The following is a 9,474-nucleotide window of genomic DNA, read 5'->3' on the forward strand; positions in this document are numbered from 1 at the left end:
CACCACCCTAAAACACATACATTAATGGATAGAGCTCCACGAGACCTATCTTTTCCTACCCATTTCACCCCCAAAATGCCCGTTGTCGTCGGCCCGCTGCCCACTGCCCGCCGCCGCTCACACTGCCTCACCACCACCAAAATGCCCCGAGCCCCTATTTTAGCTATTGTTTTACTCAAAGACACTTGTTTCTTTTGGCGAGATGCTGAAACTCATTTCGTTCTTAGCATCTACCCAAAAGAAACATGCGTTTCGGAGTCGGTCAATCACCTCTTGGCATCCCTGGAGTTTTTTCGTGGCTCGCCCAGTTTCAAGCATACTCGTTAGGTGTAATCGTCATCACTTTAATTAATTTCTGATTTTTTATATTAGTAGATTAGTTTCTGATTTTTGATTTTTCTGTTTTGGTTGTTTCTTGTTAATTAGAGTTTCAAGTTAGGTTTATTTAATTGGTTATCTCTATTTAGTTTAGCAGTTTGTTAGATTGATATTGATTTAAACATGATCTTTAGTGTATTATTTAAATCGTTCACTTAGTTTGTCGATTATTTAGTTGTTGTTAGTCGTTGTCCGATTGTTAACGATGCTCGTTCTGGTTTGAGCATTTAGTTTGTGAATTTAGTTGTTTGTTTAGTAATTAGTTTGCAAAAATCGAATTCATTCCAATCAAGTTGGTTTGAATACTTAGTTCGATTATATTTTTAGTTTCGTTCATACTTTGTCCGTCCATAGTTATTTAAATTTGATTTGTGTTGAGCAAGTAGTTTGGTGTTGATGGTTAAAATCTAGTTTATTTATCACCAAATAGGGTAATAGTAGCTTACCTTTTACTAGTAGGGTGACTGAAATGATATTTTTTCTCCTTGCTTCTGACATAGCAGATTTTTAGGCTGTCCATTCATATTTTGGACAGATTTTGAACAGTGTTTAGCACACAAAGTCAGTCTTTTGGACAGATTTTTGGGGAACTAAAATCTGTCCTAAAAAGTGACTTTATTTGCCTATTAAGGGGGCTGCTGTTTCCTCATCTGAGGACACTGGATCACACATTTGTTGGATAATCTTTACACCCTAAAAATACAACTTGGAGAGTAAAAAAATCAGCAACTAAAGCACCCTTTAGTAAGCTAAAATGGTGAGCTTTGTGAGTAAATTTTAGAGTGCAAACTTTTAGAAAAGTATAAGTCTTCTTTAGAGCTGGTTCTGGGTTTCTTCTAAGGTTTTCGGGCTGTTTAAACACGAAACTGTTGTTGTTTTCTATTGTGTTTGCTGTTGTTTTCTTTTTCCTGCCGAGCTTTATTTCTCCACTGCTGTATTTATTTTTTGCAATCCAGGTATTTTCTTAAACTTTGCAATGCAAATTTTTATATTCAATGGATAAGAGTATGGCTCTTTTTCAGCTCTATGGATACGCTTGATGTGCTTTACTGGAATAAATGAATGTTTAACATGTTATTCATATTTCAGCATATACATCTGTAATTTTTGGTTGATCTTCCATTTTTCTTTACCTGTGTAGCTCAAATAACATTATGTTAAGTGTATCTAGTTAAGGAAAAAAAACATCTTTTAGAATTATTATGTAGAGTTTAGTTTCCTTTTGCCTTGATTTTATGTATTTGTGGTTTTGTCATTTTAATTTTTCTTTTAGTGCTAAAAATAAATGATAGTAATACTTCTCTTCTTGGTTAGGTTGAAATGAAGTTGGGGAATAGTATGTGATGAGTGTGCGGGAGAGAGGAGAGAACCAGTGAAAGAATTTCTTAAATGTGTTATTGCTATTTTGAACTTCTATTTGGTTGAGCTTGATGCATATATTTTTTCTCAGTTATATGTCTAGAAGTCCATGATCATTAATGCATTATTTTTAGCTACATGTCCTAGTTGGGTTTACATTAATTTTAAGAATATTTTAGGCCACTATCACCTTTGGTTTAAATTTGCTCGCCATTTTTTTTAACATCAAGGCTACTGGAAAATTTGAATTTGTCAAGTTTAAAGTAGTAAACAAGTTTTGACTCAGTCTTTTAAACACTAGGTTTCTTTATTAAATAAATAGTTTTAACAAATAAATTAATTTAAAAGCTAGGCAATTAGTAGGCGCATTTTTAACTTCACGGAATTGCTTGCGTAGCGTGAAGTTTAACATTCAATAAATTAATTCAATAACCTCACACCATAACCATTAGTTTTAGTTAATTCTTTGCTAAAATCGTGGATTCGCTTGCATAGCGCGATAGTTAACTTTTAAAAAATTTCAAAAAAAAAATAATTTTCTCAAATGTAGTAATTTTTCCCAAAGTCATATCGTGCTAATAATCCTTTTCATGACTACGCATTCGCTTGCATAGTGTGGTTACGATATATTGTTATTCTTTATCAATTCTAATAAAGCAAGTATTAAAAGCGGATAGGTAAAACATGAAAATCATATAAATCATAGTTTGTCCAAATTAATTCAAGCCAAGTTTTAAGTCAATAAAGCGACCGTGCTAGAACCACGGGACTCGGGGAATGCCTTACACCTTCTTCCTGGTCAACAGAATTCCGTACCTGAACTTTATTTTCACAGACCAATAATAATAGAGTCAAACCTTCTTTTGACTAGGGATTCAAATAAAAGGTGACTTGGAACACCCAAAAAAAAAAATCAATTCCAAGTGGCGACTCTAAACAATAAAATAATCCATACCCAAGTTTGTCACTTTAATTGAAAAAACTCTTTAACTCATAATCAACACACATATTATTTTGCGGGTAGAAAGGGGGTGTAACATGACAAGTATAAATTGCTTGCAAAAAGCACTACTCAATGAATTGGCCAAACATAAATTGTTACTTTGTAAAAATATTTTTTTAAAAAGCACTTTTGAACAAACGTACTTTTAAAAATAATAGGTTTTGGCAGCTTGGCCAAACGGGCTCTAATAGAATGTAATTTTCCCCTAAATTTACTTTCCTTGGTGGATGTGGGAAAGTATGAGGAAAGAGGGTAACATTTCCATGGGGCGTTTGTAACGACCCGACTTGTCGTTTTGTGAATTGGCATCCCGTTCAACGGTTTAAGACACCGAGCAATTTCGTAATATGTATTATGACTTGCATGTGCGGTCGAGTTTGATTTTCGTAAGATTCGTAATTTAATTGAAAGAACAATCCTTATTTTTGAAGCTTAAATGAAAAGAGTTAGTCGGAGTTTGACTTTTGAGCAAACGACTCTGGAATGAAATTTTGATGATGTCAATAGCTTTGTATGGTAATTTCGAATTTAGGTGTATGTACGGATTTGAATTTGAAAGTCTGTAGGACAATTCGGCGAAAAATTGGAAAATGAAGTTATTGAAATATTCATAAATTCGACCGTAAGTCAAATTTTTAATAATGAGGTTGGATTTTGATTCCCGAAATTGAAACAGCTCCATTATGATATTTATGACTCGTGTGCAAAATTTGAAGTTATTCCGGATTGATTTGATACGTTTCGGCGCAAATTATAAAAGTTGGAAGATTTGAAAACTCATAATTCGATTCGAGGCGCGATTCAAAATTTCGACGTTGTTTAATGTAGTTTGAGGCCTCAACTAAGTTCGTATTGTATTTTGGAATGTGTTGGTATATTTGGTTATGGTCCTGAGGTCCTCGGTCGATTTCGGAAAGTTAACGGATTGGATTTCGGACAATGGGAGCTGATGGAAATTTCTGTTAGCTAAAGCTGGGCAGCAACTGGTGTGATCGCTTCTGTGATGTCTTGGTCGCAGAAGCGAGGTCGAGCTCGAGCTGGAGCTCGCAGAAGAGACTGGGAAGGGGGATTGGACAGAAGTCACATGTGCGACGCATTTTACGTATTTACGTGATCGTAGAAGCAACCACTGGAACGCAGAAGAGGACAGAAGCAGGTGGACATGGCGTCGTATAAGCGATTGTTTCGTCGCAGAAGCGACATCGCAGATACGAAATTTCTCCCGCATATGCGAGCTTCTGCTGGGTAGTGTAATGTGGGGCTTCGTATATGCGCATGTTGGCTCGCAAAAGCGAGTCCGCAGATGCGACAACTTGTCCACAAAAGTGAAAAATGGATAGAAACTTAAGGACTAAAAAGGGTCATTTCGCTGTTTTCGATTGAGATTTTGGAGCTCAAATTTTGGACGATTTTGGAGGAGTTCTTCACGGCTTCAACTTGGGTAAGTGTTCTATATCCGAAAGTGATTATATATCATAAATCCATGGTTATATTCATCATTTAATTCGGATTTGAATGGAAGAAATTGGGTTTTTTGCAAAATCTCTTCAATAATGAAAATTTACGATTTTGAGGTCAAGTTGTTTTCGGAATTTGATAAAATTGGTATGGTTGAACTCGTATCGGAATGGGTATTCGAAGTTTGTAAAAATTCTGTCGGGTTCTGATAGGCGGGCCCTGCGTTGACTTTCAGTTGACTTTTAAATGTGAAATTTTAAGTCAACGTTATATTATCCGAAATTATTTCCGATGAATTTTGATGAAGTTATCAAATTAATTTGGATAGATTTGAGCTTTCCGGAGGTCAATTCAAGCAGAAGGCTATTTTGGAATATCGGCCTAACTTCAAAAAGGTAAGTATCTTGCCTAACCTTGTGTGGGGGAATTATCCCTTAGGCATTGAATCTTATGTGGAAATTGTGTGATTGAAAGCCGTGTACGCGAGGTGACGAGTACGTACTTGGTTTATATGTGCAATTTATACCGGTTAAAATTCGTAGACACCCTTATGTATTAAATTAGAAAAATTGTTGGAGCTTATTAAATCCTTTATTTGTCATGCCTAATTCCTTGTTTGCCAGGTTGTTTTTATATCCTAATTTTGTGTGATTGTCACTTTGATTTTTATGTGAAATTTCGTGGTTAGTTGGGTTGACATTTCTTGAAAATAATTTCATTATGGGTTTCTTATCTGCAAATAATTCTTAAATAAGTTTAAAAAGAGGCATTTGTATATTTATCTGAAATTTGGATTAAAGAAGGCGTTGTCTTGTGCTGAGCTATTTTTCCATCCTTGTTATTGTTTTTGAGGTTTTACATATATTGTGTGGAGCCTTGGGCTATTTGATGTGAAATTAATTGATTGTATGGTACATTTGGAAAGGTTGTGGCCTACGGGTAATTTGTAATTACGAGTTAATTATGTGGTGTTGTTGTGATAATCTTCTGTGTAAATTGTTGTGCGATTTGGGTTATTGTTGTACGACGTATAAGGGTGGCATTCCATTGTTAATATTATGCAGATATAAGGGTGGCATTTCATTGTTGTTATGTGTGTTGGGATATTGTCTAGGCGGAGTGATAGGGGAGGCTATTAAATGAAGCGATAAGGGAGCTTATTAAACAGAGCGATAATAGAGGCTATTAAACAGAGGGATAAGGGCCGCTATTATAGGAGTGATAAGGGTGGATATAGGAGCGATAAGGGTGACTATTGATATATGTCAGGGCGGAGGAATAAGGATGGCTATTGATATTGTCGGGGCGGAGGGATGACGGTGGCTATTATATGGAGTGATATGAGTGGCTATATGAGAGATAAGTGTGGCTATTGTCAAGGATGATTTGTGATGATGTGAGATTACTCTGTTGGTGATTTTTATGTGACATTGTGATTTCCTTGTGATTTCTTTTATATCTTGTCAACTTGTTTTGTTAATTCAGTAAATTTGATCAAAATTTGACGAGCTTAAAACACACACTTTGAATTGTGCTCGTTAGTCAAAGATAGTATAGTATAATTATCGTGTCTACGTGGATTGGATTTAAACAGTATCATCGTAGTTTGTATCTAGATTGCTATCCAGGAGGATCAACAGTTGAGGTTTATATAATTAATAATTTAAAATATACAACTATTAACTAATGGCCATCGCAACAAAGGTGAGCAAGGGAGTTATCAATAGGAGAAAATATGAGTTGATGGGATATGTGCAAGATAATTATTTGGAATTTAACTCTATGTAATTCACTTCTAATGTTCAAGTGAGTCTCTCAAATTTACTTAATTATCAGTACAATTATTTAGTAGAAACTTCTCTCTCGATTGAGTCTCAACCTCACAATATGAACCAATTTAAGCTCGGTGAAGATATGCAAGAATTCGTAATTGATTGGTCTTTAGGAGAACCTCTTTCGATTATCCTCCTAACTAGGTTTAATTAAGGATTCAACTAGCCTCATTCAATTACTTAGAAGAGTCTATGAACTCAACCAACAATATAATGCAAATATATCACAAGTTATACCTCTTTCGATTACAAGAACAAGTGAACATAGATGCAACAGTTAAATCTTCCAAAAATAATTCAAATACATAAAAATAGAGTTGTAATCCACAAACAACCATCAATACATTAAATCCATCAAAACCCAAAAGGTTCTACTCTATAGACATAGAGAAGTTCTTCACAAATAAAACAACAGTAGAAAAAAACAAAAATACAGTCCAAATCCAGATTTGAGCGAGGAAGGAAGGATGAAATCCTTGTGCTCTTGCTTCTCCCTCTTCTCATTAGCTTTCTTAGGTCTTGGTATGTCAAAAGTGTATCAAAATGGTGTTTTGGGGTATTTAATCCGCCCCAAAGCAAATTTCGGATGAAACTACCCTTTGTTAGCAAAATAGGGCTTTTTCCGGACAAGACATGCGCGACCGCGCACCTGGTCGCGCACTTTGCACACCATTCTGCCCCAAGTGCGCGACCACGCACTTGGTCATTCACCTGGGTTGTATAAGTTGGGAATTTGGAAAAGTGCAAAACATGAAAGTTGTAGCTCTTTTAAATATATTTCCAACGATATATTGTGGAGCCCAAGAAGATTTCCGAGAGAAATGTTATGTGTATTTTACTGGGCACTACGTAATATGCCTGCTCGATTTTTTGTTTCGTTCCACTATCATCCGTTGATCCCTGAACTCGATTCTGACTTAATACTTGGACTTTTACTCATACTTCAAAGATCTAAAATAGCATGAATTCATGCCACAATATCTACACAGCTCGGAATCACTCCTACAAGGCATAAAACACACAATAAGTGCAAAACACGCCTATTTAAAGCTCAACATAAGTAAAGTGCAGTGAATTAGCCTAAATGACTAAAATACATGATTATAGCCTACAATCAATATCAACCTAATACATGTTGAAATGGTGAGCATGTGACTATTAACGGGCAGATTATATTATTGACACGTGAGTTGTCCGCGGGGTTGTGATATGAAATGTGGGCACGAGGTGCCGTGGATATATAATAATTACGATATTGGCACGCGAGTTGTCCGTGCAGTTGTGAAATGAGATGTGGGCATGAGTTGTCGCGAGTAAATGATGATTTTATTATTGGCACATGAGTTACCCGTGCAGATCTTATATATTGATATTTTGGCACATGAGTTGCCCATGCAGTTGTGATAAAAATATGGACACGAGGTGCCGTGGTGGGCTGAGACCCGTACTACGAAATATGAAAGTGGGTTGAGACCCATACTTTTATGATTATGAAATGAGGTATCACAAAGTGACTTTTATTTTAAAGAATTATATTCAAAAATATTATATGAAAGAATTATATTGAAGGATATTTATTTGAAGGGAGTATATTCGAAATATATTTATTTGAAAGGATTATATTCTAATGAATTTTATTTGAAAATCTTATAGGTGAAGTATTTATATTTGAAGGACTTGATTACTTGATTGTACTTGTGTTCATTATTCGTTTGAGCAATATTTATGGTGTTCTCGTGGCCTTGTTACTTATATCTTTGATTGATTCTTGTTGCCATCATTGCTATTTGTTTCATGTTATTTTGTATGCTATATTTCACATGTTATTAGACCAGTGAGTGTCTTGACTGTATATCGTCACTACTCCACTGAGGTTAGTCTTGATACTTAATGAGTACCGACCGTGGTGTACTCATACTACACTTCTGAACATTTTTGTGCAGAGATAGGTACTGGAGATATTGGACTCGAGCAGAGTTAGTATATTGATCGCAGGGATTTAAAGTAGAGCTGCTTGGTCGTCGCAGCCCCTTGGAGTCTTTCCATTTTATTATATTGTCAATTATTATTCGAACAGTATTGTATATTCGATCCTTGAGATCATTTCATGTATTCAGTTAGAGTTCGTGACTCAGTATTACCAGTCTTGGGAGGTTGTTTGAATATTTTCGTTGTTTGTTTTGACACTTGTATTCAATTAAAAAAAATGGCTTGAATTGTTATTATGATCGGCTTACTTAGTCTTAGAGACTAAGTGTCGTCACGACGCCCATGGTGGGATTTTGGGTCATGACGCACTATTTGGTCGCCGCTATTTAACCTGTACCCAAAGTACAAACAACTTCAGATTTTTTCCCCCTCATCCTCCTTATCCTCCTCCCTCTTCTTAACTTTGAAGATAAAGGTTAGGGTGAATTTATATGGTGTTTCTGAGCATGTTTTAAAGTGATTTATGGTCTTTTACAGTAGTGAGTTGTTGTGACATTTTATTTTTTTACTAATGTTTAGGGTTTCTTCTTTTTATTATTCTTCTTCTTAATTGCAAAATAGGTTTGTACGATTTATTATTGTTTGGCAAATTGATGATTTGAGTTTGCTCTTGATGATATTTGGAGGTTACGTTTTAAATTTGAGCTCATTTAAAGTAGATTTAGGTATCAAATCGTATATTGGATTGTTGAAATTCGAACAACAAGTTTATGTTTCTGGACAATTTGCATTTCAGACCTATTTGGCCTTAAGTGCATGAAAGCATTGGTTGCACTTCAGACCTATTTGGCCTTAAGTGCGTCTGAAGTGCATTTTTCACTTAGACCAATTTGGCCTTAAGTGCATGAAAATATTTGTTGCACTTCAAATCTATTTGGACCTAAGTGCATTTTAAGTGTAATTTTTTACTTTAGATTTAATTGGCTTTAAGTGCATTGCACTTCAGACAAATTATTTTCGTTCAACTACTTACAATTTTTTCTATAAAGTGAGTACTTAAATTGTGACCCCAAAATTGGGTATAGATACAAATGCCCCGAAAAGAGATCCAACTGTGGATGGTAGGCTTAAGAAGTATGTGAGAGCCCGGGCCAATCATCAGCACACAGAAATCACCTATCACACCTCATCCATGGAATCACAAGCCATCGACGCACAACAGATACCGAGCACTCACATGCGCATACGAATGCGTGAAAGAAATTCAAATAGTTACGCTTCAAGCTGAATCAATGCCTCACGATAAGGAAAGAAAAATTAAAAATTTATCCTAAATGCCCTGTAGTTAGAGGCGAATCTAGGATTTGATGGTGGCGGGTGCCATAATTTTCTTTAATGTAGCCCTTGTAATAATTAATATAGAGTTTGTTCGGGACACTTATTCTGTTTATTTTTTTAATTTATTCGGGAAATTTAATTAGCATTTTTTATTTGCAAATATGAAAATTACATCTC

The sequence above is a fragment of the Nicotiana tabacum genome, chromosome 12 (genome assembly GCF_000715075.1).
Source record: "Nicotiana tabacum cultivar K326 chromosome 12, ASM71507v2, whole genome shotgun sequence".
Classification (NCBI taxonomy): domain Eukaryota; kingdom Viridiplantae; phylum Streptophyta; class Magnoliopsida; order Solanales; family Solanaceae; genus Nicotiana; species Nicotiana tabacum.